At 38.5% G+C, this 21,779-nt stretch overlaps 1 pseudogene; it reads right to left on the reverse strand.

Annotated features, from left to right (window-relative positions):
- Nucleotides 1–15,007: 15,007 nt before the first annotated feature.
- LOC111976822 (zinc finger protein PLAG1-like) lies at nt 15,008–19,751 on the reverse strand (annotated as a pseudogene).
- Nucleotides 19,752–21,779: the final 2,028 nt, after the last annotated feature.

A 21,779-nucleotide genomic window follows, 5' to 3' on the forward strand; every position in this document is an offset into this window, starting at 1 on the left:
CCCTCCCCCCCCCCGCCAGCCTGCCTCCTCCTCCCCCTCTCCCCCCCCCCCCCCGCGGAGAGGTCACCCCCCTCACCCCTCTAAGTTCCCGGTTGCGATCCCAGCTGTATCACATCTGGCCGTGATTGGGAGTCCCATAGTGGCGGCACCACAATTGGCCCAGCCATCGTCACGGTTGGCCGGGGTAGGCCGTCATTGGTAAATAATAATTATTCTTAAATAAAGTACATTGTAAAGCTACCCCACCTGCCCCACCAATGTTGTTTCTCCATTTCCCTCCTCCTCTGCTAGTCTCTGTCTGTCTTGTCTATGCTTCCTATCACTCTCAGCTACTCTTTACGCTAGTTATAGTATTGTTTCAACTGTATTAGTCTAAAATTTCCTCTGAATAGATACTGCTCCACTGTAACATACAGATACTCACGTACTGTACTTTCTTCATCTAGTACGAGTCATATCACATTACTTGAGCTCAGTGAATACAGTAGTCAACAATCAATATTACGCTCATGAGCTGATGTGTGCTCAGAATAAGAGTAAGTTGTACGCATATTTGAAGTGTAGTGCAGTGATATAAGTTAGTTACCTAATGAGCCTATAAGTTAGTCTCTCAGCCTACAAAGTGACATAGTTAGGTCAATATAACTATATGCATTAGTAAATAGATTTGAGGGTCTTTGAGTTTGTGGTCTCATTACTATAGTATGCATATATGTTCACTCACAGTATTATGTAGTAAGATCCAAGTGTTTCTAGACCTCAAGACTCATCGACTCAGCTCTCTTATATGTGTAGTCAACATGAGCTGAGTTACGCAGTTGTAGTGCGTGACAGGTAGACGCTGAACTCCGTTTCAGTAGTATATTTCAAACATATATTATATGTACTATGCCTATAGTAGTCAACAGTGTGTTATGTAGTCGTTAGTGGAGACTCAGTCTATACAAGTTGAGCCTCATGCCACTCTGGCTACTTCAGTAGCGCTTAAGTCGATTGCACGTGAGCGTACCGTCAGTATACGTATGTCTCAACCGGTCGTAGACGATATAACTTCAGTCTCATGGTTACATCATGGTGTGGAGTCAGGTCGAGGGTTAGAATTGGATGAGAGTGTTAAAACATTGTTAGGTCAACACCCTCCTACGTAAGCACAGGTACAGACAACACAGTGACGCAGTATGGCTATCACAGATTGACCCCTGTAGGACTCGTCCGCCGAGTAAAGGGTAATGTGTGAACGCGTCATCTGCATACTCAGGGGAGTAGCTCAAGTTGTGTGTAAAGTGTGGAGAGTACTCATGTTCTGTATCTAAGTGTTTTATCTCTCGAAGAGTTTACAATTGATTGAGAATTTTCGATTTAAACTCATCGTAGGAAGGTACATTGTTTAAATTGACCATATAGCTGTCCTTCACTCAGTAGTATTGTTCTATCTTCGATAACAAGGGGTTGTCTCTTAGTGGGTACATCTAGTCTTGGGTATGTGACCTGATTATGTAACATAGATCAGCATGTTGCAACACTTATTGCAGGTATTAGTACTCAGCTATAGGTTATTCCGCATTGCTTTTTTGGTCTTGCACTGGTTAATACCACTCAGCACTGACACATTTAGTCGCATAGGGATGTAGAGTTTTACCTGTGACCCCTAGTAGTCAACATCTGAGTTGTTTCGGTAGCTTGATGAGCTTCAACCCATTGTAAGTGATACAGATCTTTAATGCATAGTACTAACAACAATCAGGGCTTTAGTAAGACTCTTAGTGAGACGTTTAATACCGCTCAGTGGTCTATAATCATAGTCGTCAGTATAGTTAGAAGCCACGTCATTTATTCGTCGAAACATGTATGTAGCTCACTGACCTGATTTCGCATCTGCTGTGGCACGCTAAAGCATAGTTGTGCAGTTAGCGGTTATTAGTTAGTGTACTCATAACGCTTGCCATTATAGCCTTTATGGCGTAGTCTCTCTGTTTAGTAGTAAGCCCATATCACTAGTTAGTTCACGCTATAATTTGTATGTCAACATCAGTATCGCAACTGAGTTATGTAGTAGTACTCACATAACATTACTTAGTTCAGCATAGTAGATCCTAACCATAGTTACAGTTATCCAGCTGTATAAGCTAACTCAACATATTAGATCTTGAAAGTCAAACTTACTAGTACTCATACCATGTAGTAGTCAGCATACTATTAGTCTAGGATAGTTATGCAGCATTACTACTCATGTCAGTGATTTAGATAGTCAGTATTAACTCGTAATTATAGTAGTCAATCTTCTATCTTAGATCGATCTTTGGTAGATCTATACTACTTAGTAGTCTAACTTGAGTAGTGTCAATTAGTTATTCAACATAGTGTCAAACATAGTATCAGCTAACAGTAGTCTAGTATATTAGTATACTGTCGTATATTCTACACCCATTATATGTAACATACATGGATAGCTTTACCCAGTATTGTAGTTCAACATTAATTATCTGCCACAGTACTTATATGTAGTCGATTAGTTGTTGTTAACTGTAACGTATTAACCTGTTACTACGTAAGTCACAGTATCCTAAGTAGTTCATGGTCAAATACGTTACTCAGTGTTATACTATACTTGACTACAATGTTATTGATAAGTTCCTCCACGTATATGTCAGCATTAGTAAGTCTCAAACTCAATTGATTGTAGTTCAGTATTTGTTAGTCAACATAGTTGTCACTAGCTCTTGTTATTCAACGTATTTAGGTTCAGACTAATAGCTAGATGCATGTTATAGGTATCAGTATTAGCTAGTCCTACTATAACTGAAGTATAGTAGTCAGTTTATAAGTAAGCCTCAAATCATTGGTTAGTCTAGATAAGCGTTTAACTCCTAGGTTACTTGATAGTAGGTTCCAGGACTTTATAGCTATATGTCTAGTATAGCTAGCCTCTGATGGTGTAAGTCTCAGTCAACGTAAGTTCCTCCTCAAAGGTACTATAGCAACTAGTACGCTCATGAACATATATAGGTGCGTATGTACAGTTCAGAATAGCTAAGTTGCAGTTGGTTGTATCAACATATAGTCAAACCCATAGTCATCAATCATTACTATGTAGGTCTCAGTCATTATAGTCTTAACTTGACTTACAATAGTGAGTCACATAGTAGATCATGATCTATATGTGTTCCCAATTGTCAGTATTAGTAGTCACTTCACTATGTTAGGTCAACATACGTATCGTACCTAACATAGTAGTCCAGTATGTGGGTTGACATACAATACTGCCATGACTAACGTCAGTTTATGAGTAGAACTTCTCATAGTTATAGGTAGTCAAGCTACCATATGATATAGTCCTAGCATTAGTACTGCTACTAGTTGATACTAAGTCAGATATCATATGTGAGTTCAGTACTACTATTGTATGATATGTACCTACGTATGTTGATAGTAGGTACCAGTATAGTATGTCAACATACGTAGTGCTAATCATCATATACTGCATGACTCTATGTGTGTGCAGGTATATACAGTCTCCATGGGTATTGTGACTCCTAACATAGCTGAGTTCAAACATAGCTAGTCATACTGTATTGACTATGTATCAGTATTGTTAGTCAACATTAGTAGTCATTAACTACATGACTAACTCAAGTGCATTATATATCAAAGGTGACGTCAGTATCAGTAGTCAACTAGTATACTGGTTCACTACCTATAAGTTAGTTTGCCAACTATAAGATCGAATACTCAGACTTTACATTGTGTTTGACTACGTATTGGCTATGATAAGTAGTCAGCTATCATAATTACTGAACGTTACGCTCCAGTATAATATCATGGTAGCAACAAATCTGTATCCAGTCAAGCATTATAAGTAATCTGCAAAGTTTTAATTAGGTTTAGTTACAGTATATAGTTAGTCGAGTTCTCTATCAGACTCAAAATCTAGCTCAATAACCCTTAATAAGAATACTAACAGTAGTTGAACAGATCCAGTTAGACTAACCTATGATAAGTAAGACAGTCAATCTAGTTATAGATTCAACATTAGATAGTCAGCAGCAATTAGTAGCTAGCATACTAGTTTTAGTTGAAGTGTCTACTAAGAGTTATGGCTTCAGGTATAGTAGCTCTAAGCTATAGTAGCTCATGTTAATTACTTAGGTTAGTCACGTGTAACTTATGGGTTGACTTAACGTATATTTGCTGCAACACAATACTAGTTATGGTCAACTGATACGTTACAGTATACTTAGGTTGACCTTTTTATAGTAGATCCCAGTATTTATGATTAGTGTGATCCTCAAGCTCATCGATATTAGTAGTCAGACTCTCTATGTTGTTGAGTCAACATAAGTAGTCACTAGCTATTGTTAGGCTATTATCTTCTGAACATACCTTATAGTTCAACATTAAAGTAAGTGTACCATAACTTATAACTGTGCAGTAATAGTCCATTCAGCTTTAAAGTGTTAGTTGAGTACAACATCCTAGTTAATGGGTCTTAGCATCTTATACGATATCAAGCTTCAGTACTTTTACTGTATAGATCCTGAAGTATTTGTAGCTACAGTACTATGTGACTTAACTATTGGATTGGTAGTCAAATAGTAAACTACTTTATTGCTTGAACACATACTAATACTGAGTACGGTTCCTAACACCCTTTATGTTGACTTAAGTCAAAGTACAACTATGAGTAACCAGCACCATTATAGTAGCCAGCACTGTAGTATCAAAGTATATCTTTACCTATATATAACTGAACACATACATAAATCCAATCGAACTAACTATGTTTGACTCTACTACTATGTGACTCTGACTACTATACTGACTACTATACTGACTACTATACTGACTACTATACTGATACTGACTTACTAGATGATACTACTGACTACTATGTTGACTACTATGCCTGACTACTATGTTGAACTGACTACCCTTATACTGTCTACATACTTTGACTACTATGTTGACTACTATACATGTCTACTATGTTTACTATACTGACTACTATGTTGACTACTAGCTGACTACTATACTGAACTACTATACTGACTACTATACTGACTACTTGCTGACTACTATGTTGCACTATATACTGACTACTATACTGACTACTATGTTGACTACAATACTGACTACTATGTTGCTACTTATGTTGACTACTATGTTGACTACTATACTGACTACATATACTGACTACTATGTTGACTACCCTATGTTGACTACAATACTGACTACAGTAAGTTGACTACTATGTTGACTACTATGTTGACTTAACAATACTGACTACTATTACTTGACTACAATACTGACTATATGTTGCCTACTATGTTGACTACTATACTGACTACTATACTGACTTACTATACTGACTACTATAACTGACTCTATACTTGACTACTATGCTGACTACTAATGCTGACACTATACTGACTACTATACTGCACTACTATGTTGACTACAATACTGATACTATGTTTGACTACTATGTTGACTACTATGTATGACTATCTGACTATATACTGACTACTATACTGACTACTATGTTGACTTACTTATGTTGAACTACCAATACTGACTACTAAGTATGAGACTACTATGTTGATCTACTTATGTGACTACAATTACTGACTTATTATTACTGACTACAATTACTGACTATCTATGTTGACGCCTACTACTATTGGTTGACTGACTACTACTGACTCGAAACTTATACTGACTACTATACTGACTACTATACTGACTACTATACTGACTACTATACTTGGACTACTATACTGACTACAATTTGATACTATACTGACTACTATACTGACTACTATACTGACTACAACTGACTACTATGTTTGACTACTATTGACTTGACTACTATGTTGACTACAATTACTGACTACATGATTGACTACTATGTGACTACTATACTGACTACTATACTGACTACTATGTTGACTACAATACTGACTACTAAGTTGACTACTATGTTGACACAATACTTGACTAACTATACTGACTACTATACTGACTACTATGTTGACTACAAATTTACTGACTACTTATGTTGACTACTATGGTTGACTACTATACTGACTACTATACTGACTACTATACTGACTACTATGTTTGATACTATGTTTGACTACTAACGTTGACTACTAATTGACTACTTAAGTTTGACTACTAAGTTGATACTAAGTTGACTACTATACTGTACTACTATAGCTGAGCTACTATTGCTGATACTACTATGCTGACTTACTATGCTGACTACTATGCTGACTACTATATGCTGACTACTATGTTGACTACTATGTTTGACTACTATACTGACTACTATGTTGACTACTATGCATGACTACTATGTTGACTTACTATACTGATCTACTATGGTTGACACAATTACTGACGTACTATGTTGACTACATATACTGACTACTATGTTGACTATACTGGACTACTATGTTGACTACTATGTTGACTACTATGCTGACTACTATGTTGACTACAATACTGCTACTTATACTGACTACTATGTTGACTACTATTACTGTCTACTATGTTTGACTACTTAGCTGACTTACTATGGTTGATACTTACTGACTACTATGTTGACTACTATTATGACTTTACTATACTGAACTTACTATGTGACTACGTATGCCTGACTACTTATACTGACTTTTACTATGTTGAACTACTCAATACTGACTACATATGCTATCTGACTACAATACTGACTTACTAAGTTGACTACTATGTTGACTTTACAATACTGACTACTATTACTGACTACTTAGTACTGACTACTATACTGACTACTATACTGACTACTATGTTGTACTTTACTATATGTTGACTACTATGTTGACTACAATGCTGACTACTACTGCTGACATACTATATCTGACTACTATACTGCTCTTACTATGATTGACTACTTACTGACTACTATGTTGACTACTATACTGACTACTATGTGACTACTTATACTTGACTACTATGTTGACTAACTATCTATCTGATACTATGTTGACTACTATACATGTCTATATACTGACTACTATGTTGACTACATATACTGTCTACTATTGTTGACTACTATACTGTTGACTACTATACTGACTACTATGTGACTACTTAGTGACTACTATGTTGACTACTATACTGACTACTATTGTGACTTACTATACTGACTACAATGTTGAACTGACTACTATTACGTGACTACTATGCTGACTACTATGTTGACTACTATATTTATGACTACATATATGTTGACTACTATACTGACTACTATGTTGACTCATATGTTGACTTACCTATGTTGACTACTATACTGACTACTAATACTGACTACAATACTGACTACTTAAGTTGAACTACTATTGTTGACTACAATACTCGACTACTATACTGACTTACTACTGCTTTTGACTACTATGTTGACTACTATGCTTGACTTACACGGATACTGCACTACTATTTGCTGACTACTATACTGACTACTATACTGCACTTACCTATTGTTGAACTACTATGTTGACTACTTATACTGACTACTATACTGACTACTATTACTGACTACTATTTACTGACTACTATACTGACTACTATGTTGGACTACTATGCTGACTACTATGTTGACTACTTACTGTCTACTTACTGACTACTATGTTGACTACTATACTGGTCCTACTATGTTGACTACTATACTGACTACTATGTTGACTACTTAGCCTGGACTACTATACTGACTACTATACTGACTACTATACTGACTACTATACTGACTACTATACTGACTACTATGTTGACTACTATACTGACTACTATACTGACTACTATTACTGAACTACTATTGTTGACTACAATACTGACTACTATGTTGACTACTATGTTGACTACTATGTTGACTACTATACTGACTACTATACTTACTACTATGTTGACTACTATGTTGACTACAATACTGACTACTAAGTTGACTACTATGTTGACTACTATGTTGCTACAATACTGACTACTATACTGACTACAATACTGACTATTATGTTGCCTACTATGTTGACTACATACTGACTACTATTACTGACTACTTACTGACTACTATACTGACTACTATACTGACTACCTATACTGACTACAATGTTGACTACTTTACTGACTACTATACTGACTACTATATGTACTACTTGTACCACTATGTTGACTACTATGTTGACTACTATGTTGGACTACTATGTTGGACTACTATGTTGACTACTATTAACTGACTACTATGTGACTACTATTACTGTCTACTAACTGACTACTATGTTGACTACTATACTGTCTACTATGTTGACTACTATACTGACTACTATGTTGACTACTTTAGCTGACTACTATACTGACTACTATTACTGACTACTATACGACTACTATACTGACTACTATACTGAACTACTATGTTGGACTACTATACTGACTACTATACTGACTACTATACTGACTACTATGTTGACTACAATACTGAACTACTATGTTGACTACTATGTTGACTACTATGTTGACTACTATACTGACTACTATACTGACTACTATGTTGACTACTATGTTGACTACAATACTGACTACTAAGTTGACTACTATGTTGACTACTATGTTGACTACAATACTGACTACTATACTGACTACAATTACTGATATTATGTTGCCTACTATGTTGTAAACTATACTCTACTATACTGTGACTACTATACTGGCTTCTATACTGACTACTATACTGACATTCTCTCTGGCCGGGGTAGGCCGTCATTGTAAATAATAATTTATTCTTAAATAAAGGTTACATTTAAATACCCCACCTGCCCCACCAATGTGTTTCTCCTTTTCCCTCCTCTCTGTYTCTCTGTCTGTCTGTCTATCTTTCACTCACTCACTCTTACGCTATCTATCTGTCTAATTTCCTCTGAAACCTCCCACTGTGACACTCCCTCTTGTACTTTCCATCTAGTCAGACATGCCATACTGGCGTGAACTTTCATAATATTCTCTGATGATGCAAAAGGAAGTTACAATTTGAAAAGGTGAATAAATACTAATGGCTAAATATTCACACAAAGTGACACTGATATAACTAGCAAGAAATATGAGGGTTTGTTTGTGTATTTATGTATCTGTCACAATATTTGTGTAATCAAGTGTTTTGCCAACCCCTCCTCCTCTCTCTTGGCGAGCGAGGCTCAGGACGCTGAACTCCGTTTCTATATTCTATATTTATCTCAGTGGTTTAGTTGAACAGGTTCTATAGCCTCAGGCCCTCTGCTCTCAGGCCTAGTGTTGCCGAGCGCCCCACATTTCACCGGCGGTAGCAACTCTCGTGACTGTACTCTGGGGTGGAGGTGGGGGAGTGAGAGGGTTAAAATCACTCCACACACAGGAGACACAAGCAGTGTACAAGATGACCCCTGACCCCGCAGGAAGGGAATGTGGAAGCGCATTCATCTCAGGTGGACAGTTGGAAAGTGGAAGATCATTTCTGTTCTAGGTTTAGATTAGAGAGTTACAATGTGAAATTGTTTACTCAGAGTCTTGTTAAATGACATGCTGCCATCCATGTAGTTCTCTGTCAGGGGTTTTTGGGCACATCTATGATGACCTGTTATGTACTAGACTCACCATGCACATTTGCAATCTCAGTAGATTCGATTTTTTTGTCTGCACTGTAAACACTCAGCACTGACAATTGTCAGCATGGACTGTAGTTTACTGTGCCCCTGGGTAGGCTATGCTACCACATGATGAAATCATTATCCATGGGCTTATTATTTCTAGACGTTCCCAGTGATTATACAGTACCATTTCGGAAATGGTTACCATGTCCATTCTCTGGGACGTAAAGCATTGAGTGCGGTGTCTCACTCTGCTTTGCTATGGCTATTTTGACTACTATACTGTCTACTATGTTGACTACAATGTTGACTACTATACTGACTACTATACTGACTACTATACTGACTACTATACTGACTACTATGTTGACTACTATGTTGACTACTATACTTACTACTATGTTGACTACTATGTTGACTACTATACTGTCTACTATGCTGACTACTATACTGACTACAATGTTGACTACTATACTGACTACTATACTGACTACTATGTTGACTACTATACTGACTATATTTGACTACTATACTGACTACTCATTACTGACTACTATGTTGACTACAATACTGACTACTATGTTGACTACTATATGTGACTACTATATCTGACTATATACTGACTACAATACTGACTACTATGTTACTACTATGGACTACTATGTTGACTACAATACTGACTACTATACTGGACTACTATGTTGACTACTATACTGACTACTATGTTGACTACAAACTGACTACTATGTTGACTACTATGTTGACTACTATACTGACTACTATACTGACTACTATGTTGACTACAATACTGCTCTACTAAGTTGAACTACTATGTTGACTACAATACTGACTACTATAACTGACTACTATACTGACTACTATGTGACTACAATACTGACTACTATGTTGACTACTATGTTGACTACTATACTGACTACTAACTGACTACTATACTGACTACTATCTGACAACTATGTTGACTACAATACTGAACTACTAAGTTGACTACTAAGTTGACTACTAAGTTGACTACTAAGTTGACTACTAAGTTGAACTACTATACTTACTACTATGCTGACTACTATGCTGACTCCTATGCTGACTACTATTTGACTACTATGTTGACTATACTATGTTGACTACTATGTTGACTACTATACTGACTACAAATACTGACTACAATACTGACTACTAAGTTGACTACTATGTTGACTACACATACTGACTACTATACTGGACTACTATGTTGACTACTATGTTGACTACTATGTTACTACAATACTGACTACTATGTTGACTACAAACTGACTACTATGCTGACTACTATTACTGACTACTATACTGACTACTATGTTGACTACTATGTGACTACTATACTGACTACTATACTGACTACTATCCTGACTACTATACTGACTACTATACTGACTACTATGTTGACTACTATGCTGACTACTATGTTGACTACTATACTGTCTACTATATGACTACTAGTTGACTACTATACTGTCTACTATGTTTACTATACTGACTACTAGTTGACTACTTAGCTGACTACTATACTGACTACTATACTGACTACTATACTGACTACTATGCTGACTACTATGTTGACTACTAACTGACTACTATACTGACTACTATGTTGACTACAATACTGACTACTATGTTGACTACTATGTTGACTACTATGTTGACTACTATACTGACTACTATACTGACTACTATGTTGACTACTATGTTGACTACAATACCTGACTACTAAGTTGACTACTATGTTGACTACTATGTTGACTACAATACTGACTACTTAACTGACTACATACTGACTATTATGTTGCCTACTATGTTGACTACTATACTGACTACTATACTGACTACTATACTGACTACTATACTGACTACTATACTGACTACTATGCTGACTACTATGCTGACTACTATACTGACTACTATACTGACTACTATGTTGACTACAATACTGACTACTATGTTGACTACTATGTTGACTACTATGTTGACTACTATACTGACTACTATACTGACTACTATGTTGACTACTATGTTGACTACAATACTGACCTACTAAGTTGACTACTATGTTGACTACTATGTTGACTACAATACTGACTACTATACTGCACTACATACTGACTATTATGTTGCTACTATGTTGACTACTATACTGACTACTATACTGACTACTATAACCTGATCTATACTGACTACTATACTGACTACTATAGCTGGACTACTATACTGACTACAATGTTGACTACTATACTGACTACTATACTGACTACTATACTGACTACTAATACTGACTACTATACTGACTACTAATGTTGACTACTATACTGACTACTATGTTGACTACAAATACTGACTACTATGTTGACTACTATGTTTGATACTATACGACTACTTACGCTACTATGTTGACTTACAATACTGACTTAAGTTGACTACTTATGACTACATATACGACTACTATACTGACTACTATACGGATCTATGTTGACTACAATACTGACTACTTATTTGACTACTATGTTGACTACTATACTGACTCCTATACTGACTACTATACTGACTACTATGTTGACTACTATGTTGACTAACTAAGTGACTACTAAGTTGACTACTAAGTTGACTACTAAGTTGACTACTAAGTTGACTACTATATCTTACTACTACACTGACTACTATGCTGACTACTGATGATGTGACTACTATGCTGACTACTATGCTTGACTACTATGCTGACTACTATGTTTGACTACTATGTTGACTACTATACTGACTCATCTTACTACTATGCTGACTACTATGTGACTACTAACTTCTACTATGTTGACTTACAATACTGACTATATGTTGACTACTATACTGACTATACTATGTTGACTATACTGATACATGTTGACTACTTATGTGACTACTAATGCTGACTACTAGTTGACCATATACTGCTACTATACTGACTACTATGTTGACTACTATACTGTCTACTATGTTGACTACTTAGCTGACTACTATGTTGACTACTATACTGACTACTATGTTGACTACTATAACTGACTACTATACTGACTACTGATGACTACATGCTGACTACTATAACTGACTACTATGTTGACTACAATATGACTACTATGTTGACTACAATACTGACTACTAGGTTGACTACTATGTTGACTACAATACTGACTACTATACTGACTACTATACTGACTACTATACTGACTACTATACTGACTACCTATGTTGACTACTATGTTGACTACTATGTTGACTACAATGCGACTACTATGCTGACTACTATATCTGACTACTATACTGTCTACTATGTTGACTACTATACTGACTACTATGTTGACTACTATACTGACTACTATGTTGACTACTATACGTTGAACTGACTAATTGTTGACTACTATGCTGACTACTATGTTGACTACTATACTGTCTACTATACTGACTACTAATGTTGACTACTATACTGTCTACTATGTTGACTACTATACTGACTACTATACTGACTACTATGTTTGACTACTTAGCTGACTACTATGTTGACTACTATACTGACTTACTATGTTGACTACTGATACTGACTACAATACTGACTACTATACTGACTACTATGCTGACACTATGTTGACTACTATACTGACTACTATGTTGACTCCAATACTGACTACTATGTTGACTACATATGTTGACTACTAGTGTTGACTACTATACTGATACACAATACTGACTACAATACTGACTACTAAGTTGACTACTATGTTGACTACAATACTGACTACTATACTGACAACTATGTTGACTACTATGTTGACTACTATGTTGACTAACATACTGACTACTATGCTGACTACTATACTGACTACTATACTGAATACTATGTTGACTACTAATGTTGCTACTATACTGACTACTATATACTGACTACTATACTGACTACTATACTGACTACTATACTGACTACTATGTTGACTACTATGCTGACTACTATGTTGATCTACTATACTGTCTACTATACTGACTACTATGTTGACTACTATACTGTCTACTATGTTGACAACTATACTGACTACTATGTTGACTACTTAGCTGACTAACTATACTGATACTATACTGACTACTATACTGACTACTAATACTGACTACTATACTGACTACTATGTTGACTACTATACTGACTACTATACTGACTACTATATGACTACCTATGTTGACTACAATACTGACTACTATGTTGTACTATGTTGAGACTACCTACTGTTGACTACTATACTGACTACTATACTGACTACTATGTTGACTACTATGTTGACTACAATACTGACTACTAAGTTGACTACTATGTTGACTACTATGTTGACTACAATACTGACTACTATAACTGACTACAATACTGACTATTATGTTGCCTACTATGTTGACTACTATACTGACTACTATACTGACTACTATACTGACTACTATACTGACTACTATACTGACTACTATACTGACTACAATGTTGACTACTATACTGACTACTATACCTGACTACTATTCTGACTACTATGTTGACTCTATGTTGACTATATGTTGACTACTATGTTGACTACTATGTTGACTACTATGTTGACTACTATACTGACTACTATGTTGACTACTATACTGTCTACTATACTGACTACTATGTTGAACTACTACTGTCTACTATGTTGACTACTATACTGACTACTATGTTGACTACTTAGCTGACTACTATACTGACTACTATCTCTGACTACTATACGTGACTACTATACTGACTACTATACTGACTACTATGTTGACTACTATACTGACTACTATACTGACTACTATACTGACTACTATGTTGACTACAATACTGACTACTAATGTTGACTACTATGTTGACTACTATGTTGACTACTATACTGACTACTATACTGACTACTATGTTGACTACTATGTTGACTACAATACTGACTACTAAGTTGCCTACGATGTTGGACTACTATGTTGACTACAATACTGACTACTATACTGACTACAATACTGACTATTATGTTGCCTACTATGTTGACTACTATACTGAGTACTATACTTGACTTACTATACAACTGACCTATACTGACTACTATACTGACTACTATACTGACTTACTAATGTTGACTCCTATACTGACTACTATACTGACTACTATACTGACTACTATGTTGACTACTATGTTGACTACTATGGTTGACTACATGTTGACTACTATGTTGACTTATACTGACTACTATGTTGACTACTATGTTGACTACTATACTGTCTACTAAGTGACTACTAAGTTTTGACTACTTGGAAGGTTAGTGGTTGAGAGACCCGGAGCCATTTTGATGCTTGGAGTGCTTGAACATGAATGTTCCGTCCAGGGGCATCTGGTGTCCATACCTGGTCCCCTGGTCCCTGGCGGGGCGGGCGAGGCACTGAGCGATGATGGGGAATGGAATGGGGGAATGGGGGACAAACAAAGACAAAGAACAAAGACCAAGAAAGGACATAAAGCTGGACTCTGTAGTTGGTGAAACTGCCAGGTCCATTTGGAACATTACAATAACAAAGAAGAAGCATCATAAAGGCATCAGAGGAATAAGCGTGTGTAGCCCATCACACATACACGTCGCAAGGCCAGTAAGGCCACACAGTATTGAAGCTATTTAGTTGATAAATGGACGGAAAACAATCTGTATGGTTTTACTGCAAATACTCTGCTACTGTATGGGCCAGGTTTTTAGAATGGGAAACATGGTATATCAAATGTAAGAAATGGAATGAAGGGGTGGAGCTAGTCAGGCAGAGGAGGGAGGGGAGGGGTGGAGAGGAGTATGGGGATGCTGAGAGAAAATGATCGCTGGGTTTCGGAGGTTTCATAGATGGTGGGGGTGGTTAGTTTCAGGAGTTATCATAGTATGGTGGGCGTGGATTAGTTCAGAGGTTTATCATGTAGTTGTGGATTCGAGGTTATTGTAGTGGTGGTTAGTTTCAGGAGGTTATCATGTTTAGATGGTGGTTAGTTTTCAGGGAGGTTATCATGTTAGATGGTGGTTGTGGAGTTATAAGTGATTGGGGTTAGTTTGTCAGGAGGTTATCATGTTAGATGGTGGTTTAGTTTCAGGAGGTTATCATGTTAGATGGTGGTTAGTTTCAGGGGTTATTCATGTTAGATGGTGGTTAGTTTCAAGGAGGTTATCCATTGTTAGATGGTGGTTAGTTTTCGGAGGTTATCATGTTAGATGGTGTTAGTTCTCAGGAGGTTTCATGTTAGATTGGTGGTAGTTTCAGAAGGTTATATGTTAGATGGTGGTTAGTTTCAGGAGGTTATCATGTTAGATGGTGGGGTGTTAGTTTCAGGAGGTTATCATGTTAGATGGTGGGGGTTAGTTTCAGGGCAGGTTATCATGTTAGATGGTGGGGTGGTTAGTTTCAGGATGTTATCATGGTAGATGGTTGGTTAAGTTTCAGGAGGTTATCATGTTAGAGTGGTGGGGGTTGGTTAGTTTCAGGAGGTTATCATGTATGATGGTGTTAGTTTCAGGAGTTATCATGTTAGTATGGTGGGGTGGTTAGTTTTCAGGAGGTTATTATGTCAGATGGTGGTTAGTTTCAGGGGTATCATTTAGATGGTGGTTAGTTTCAGGAGGTTATTCATGTTAAGATGGTGGTTAGTTTCAGGAGTTATCATTTAGATGGCTGGTGGAGTTTCGAGGTTATCCATGTTAGATGGTGGTTAGTTTCAGAGGTTTATCAATGTTAGATGGTGGTTAGTTTTCAGGGGGTTTCATGTTAGACTGGTGGTTAGTTTCAGGAGGGTATATCATGTTAGATGGTGGTTTACGTTACAAGGAGGTTATCATGTTAGTTGGTGGTTAGTTTCAGGACGGTTATCATGTTAGATGGTGGGGTGGTTAGTTTCAGAGGTTATCATGTTAGATGTGGGGTGGTTAGTTTTCAGGAGGTTATCATGTTAGATGGTGGTTAGTTTCGGAGGTTCTCAATGTATAGATTGGTGTAGTTTCAGGAGGTTATCATGTTAGATGTGGGGTAGTTAGGTTCAGTTTGTGTTTCAGGGGGTTATCATGTTAGATGGTGGTTAGGTTTTCAGGGGGTTATCATGTTAGATGTGGTTAGTTTCAGGAGGTTATTCATGTTAGATGGTGGTTAGTTTTCAGGAGGTTATCAATGTTAGATGTGGTTAGTTAGTTTCAGGAGGTTATATCGTTCGATGGTGGTTAGTTAGGGTTAGTTGTTCAGGGGGTTATCAATGTTAGATGGTGGTTAGTTTCAGGAGGTTATCAATGTTAGATGGTGGTTAGTTCAGGAGGTTTATCATGTTAGATGGTGGGGTTTAGTTTCAGGAGGTTATCAATGTTAGAATGGTGGTTAGTTTTCGGGGTTAATATGGTTAGATGGTGGGTGGTTAGTTTCAGGAGGTTATCATGTAGATGCGTGGTTAGTTTCAGGGGGTATCATGTTAGATGGTGGTTAGATTAAAATTCAGGCCGTGTATCATGTTAGATGGTGCGTTAGTTTCAGGAGGTTATCAGTGTTAAGATTGGGATGGGGTGGTTTCTAAGTCGGGATTGATGGAAGTGTTGTTACTGCTACACAGTTTTTTGGCCGTGAAGAGGTCCATGTGAAGCTCGGTTTGTGGTTGACGGTGGTGCTTAATAGTCCTGAAAGGTTGCTTGTTTGTTGAGTTTTGAGGGGGGCTGGTCCTTGGTGTAGGTGTGTGATGTAGGAGGCGTTAGTTATTGGATGCTAGGCATGTAATGCCTAAGACCGGCGGGGCGAGGGGTCCACGGTGTGAGTGTAGTGTAACGGCGTGTGAATGCCGGCCAGGAATGTGCCTTGTGGTGCATACACAATAGACCAGGTACTCCCTGGGGCTGGTCAGTGGGAAGGAAGTCACCCCCCATGCACCCATCCTGGCTGTGTGATGAGCTGTTCAGCTCCTCTTAACCACATCTATTACACACAACACAACACCACACACACACACACACACACACACACACACACACCCACTACACACACACACGACACACACACACACACACACACACACAATGGCTCAACACACACACACACACACACACACACACACACACACACACACACACACACACGACAATGGCTCACACCCACACACGACAGCACGCACGCCCACGCCACGCACGCACGCACGCACGCAACGCACGCACCAACACACACACACACACAATGACACACACATACACACACACACTCTCTCTGTTTGTCTCTCTCTCTGTCTCTCCTGTCTTTCCTCTCTCCTCTCTCTCACACACACTTCCACACACCATTCAGACCTGTATTTTCCTAATAACTAATTTACCCTCTCAGTCTATCACAGAAAAGCACAGTGCACCTATCAACAGAGCGGAAGCAGTGGGAACTGTGTTAGTGTGTGTGTATGTCGTCTCACACACACTCGTGTGTGTGCATGTTTGTTGTTGCGCACATGTCTGTGTGAGTGTGTGTACATTCTTAGGTCATGTGACTAAAGCACAGCCAGGTGACAGTGTGGTTAGTAGGATCCAGGGTGACCTTGGACTTGACCATGTGACTTAGCTGTGTGGGAGGAGAGGGGTCATAAAGGCCGAAGAGGTGACTGGAAGACATGGTGCAACAGTGCTACTTCTGTGGTGTGACAAATGTATGCTTGACTTGACTGTAAGTTGCTTAGGATAAAAGCTTCTGCTTAATGGCATTTATTATTATTAATATTATTATCATTATGTTATTATTATTATTATTGTTATTATCATTATTACTATTGTTTTTATTATTGTCATTATTGTCATTATTGTCATTATTATTATTGTTATTATTATTGTCATTTATCATTATTGTTATTATTATTATTACTATTGTTGTTATTATTGTTAGTATTATTGTTATTATTATTATTATTGTTATTATTATTACTATTGTTATTATTATTGTTATTATTATTATTATTGTTATTATTATTATTATTAATATTGTTATTATTAGTAGTAATAATGCATAGTCACTTCGCCCCCACCTACACGTACAGATTACCTCAACTAGCCTGTACTCCTGCACACTGACTCGGTACCGGTGCCCCCTGTATATWGCCTCGTTATTCTTATTGTGTTACATTTTATTATTACTTTTTATTTTAGTCTACTTGGTAAATATTTTCTTCTTATTGACCTGCACTGTTGGTTAAAGGCTTGTAAGTAAGTCAGCATTTCACGGTAAAGTCTACACTTGTTGTATTCGGCGCATGTGACAAATACACTTTGATTTGATTATTATTATTATTATTGTTATATAGCACTCAGAAACTTTATCCAGAAATATAACTACAGTAGTCTAATTTCCCTCACAAACAGATTTCCATTTTAAACTGAACAAACTAGACCAGTGTCTCATCTAAAGCCAGGACTTTTACAGTAGTTTGAGAACTCTGTTGAATTAGGCAGCTGCCAGGTACCGAAGCAGCAGGTTTTAGGAAGCGCTTAATGACGTAAACACCTTGAGGGCTTTAGTGTGATTCACTGTTTTCTGTAGGATTATGTGAGCCTTTTATCCTGTTTCATAACATGTACATGCATGTACACACACACACACACACACACACACACACACACACACATGCCGCGTCAGATGGTCCTTCCTTGCGAAGCGCTGGGCGCCGATACTGACACCAGGAAGTCCTTTCTGCCCGGTGTGGACCACCATCCTGGCGAACGCACGTCCTCTCCGTGTGTAGAAGCGGCAGCGGTCACAGTGGTCACACGGGTGCTTCTTCTCCGTTGGCACCTCCGGAGGACAGCCCGAGTGGCTCTTGAGATGCTCCAGCAGGGCAGGGGTAGTCTCGTAGCTCTGCAGGCCACACCTTACAGGTGAGGGTCCCCAGCCGTGGCTGAATGCATGGCCACATGACGCTTGTAGCCCAGTTGGTGTTTGTAGTGCTTGCCACATTCCTCACACTTGAAGGGCCTCTTTGTTGGGGTCATGGGTCGCAGGGTGTTCTTCAGTGATTTTTGCGTGTTGAAACATTTCTCGCAGAACGAGCTGGTGAGTTTTCTGCGGGAGAGTGTGTGGCCATATGCCTGGAATACGAGAGAGAGAAAGGAGAAGAGAGAGAGAGAGAGAGAGAGAGAGGAGAGAGGAGAGAGGGAGAGAGAGAGAGAGAGAGAGAAGAGAAGAGAGAGAGAAACAGAGAGAGAGAGAGAGAGAGAGAGAGGAGAGAGAGAGACAGAGAGAGAGAGAGAGAGAGAGAGAGAGAGGAGAGAGAGAAGAGAGAGAGGAGAGAGAGAGAAAGCGAAGAGAGAGAGAAAGCGGAGAGAGACAGAGACAGAGACAGAGACAGAAGAGGAGAGAGAGAGAGAGAGAGAGAGAGAAGAAGAGATGAGAGAAGAGAGAAAAAGAAAGAGACGCGAGAGAGTACATTATGATACAAGTTTAGTCTGTGAAAGTGTTTTAGAGGAAATGTTAAGAGTTAAAAACTCTTGGTGATGTGTTTTACCTGAACAGTTTATATTTGGAGCTGAAGGCTTAGTGCAGTGTGGCTGGGAGCAGTGGAACGGTTTCTCTCTCCCGTGGTGACACGAAAGCGTGAAGAGCCGAAGTTATCCTGCGGAACCAAACAACAAAGTTCCCACTGGCGCTCGCTCTTCCCTCTCTCCTTCTCTCTCTCTCTCTGTCCGTGGCAGGGTAGTGGCCTCGCGTTACAGCTTTGCAGCGGCTCTTCCTTCCTCGTCCTCCGGCTAGTCAGTGCGGTAATATGCGTGGGGCATCGGCGGCAGCAGCTGCCATGCAGCCCTAGGTGCTGTTGCCATGAAATCCCGGCCGTGGCTCCCCTGCCTTCCAGGCTCTACGTGGGCAGTGGTGGGGTGCAGTGAAGGGCGTGGCTCCAGGCGGGGCCGGGTAGGCCGTAGGGGGGGCTACGGTCTAGATAGTGCTGTTGTTGTCAAGTCTGCTGAAAAACACAAAGTATTTGTGTTACTTGTTTATTACATGTGCGAACGGTCCTTCTGTCTGTGGAGCTCCTTTTTTCACTCTCTCTCTCCTCTCTCTCCTCGCTCTCTCTCTTTCTCCCTCTCTCTCTTTCTCTCTTTCCCTATCTCTCTTTCTCTTCTCCCTCTCTCTCTTTTCTCTCTCCCATATCCCTCTCTCTTTCTCTCTCTCTCTCTCTCTCTTTTCTCTCTCCCTATCCCTCTCTCTCTCTCTCTTTCTCTCTCTCTCTCTCTCTCTCTCCCTATCCCTCCTCTCTCCCTTATCCCTCTCTCTTCTCTCTCTCCCTCTCTCTCTTCTCTCACCCAGTCCCAACGGCTATGGGTGGAGGTGAGTAGGAAATGCTTCTCTGCATCTTTATTCCCCTGTAAAGAAAAAGAAAAGTGAGACATTAGTAAATCCTGTTTTTCTTATTTGAAGTGTATTCATGAATTTTGCCACAAAATTTTAGCTAATGAGCCAATAAAAGAATATTCGCTGACCAGAGCTGGATTCAATCCGTATCGCAGAATTATCGTGGAAGTATCGCAGAAGATAGAGTAAAACAATATATGTCCAATTGAGCCGACATATTCAGCCTTTACCCTGAATGCAGTCTCCGTGAACACTGGGAACATTTCATTTTAATTTCATTCTAGCTATTAACACAGATCTTCCGCAATACTTTTGTGATACGGATTGAATCCAGGCCAAATCTGAGCCTATGGACTGATATCGGTTTTCTGCTATGAAAAACTTGACTTGTGACTTTTTATGGTTACAGAGTTCCAGTACAAACACCAGTTGGACACTAGGGGGAAGTAAAGGACAATGTGACGTAGTGGTACACAACTGCAAATGACTAATAGGAATGTCTGTTTAAAAATACTTTTCATTCCCAGTTTGAGTCATTCAGTCATCCCACTCGTCACAGTATTCATCTATGTATGTCTTATCCACTGAGCATTTGCCACATCATCATCTATATAATATACTTTACATGTCCTTATCATGTTGTGTGCGGCTTAAAACAAAATAATAAATGTAGGGTGTACAAAGCAGGCTTGTGTTGTGTGTGTGTGTGTGTGTGTG

This window comes from Salvelinus sp. IW2-2015, linkage group LG17 (genome assembly GCF_002910315.2).
Source record: "Salvelinus sp. IW2-2015 linkage group LG17, ASM291031v2, whole genome shotgun sequence".
Taxonomy (NCBI): Eukaryota; Metazoa; Chordata; class Actinopteri; order Salmoniformes; family Salmonidae; genus Salvelinus; species Salvelinus sp. IW2-2015.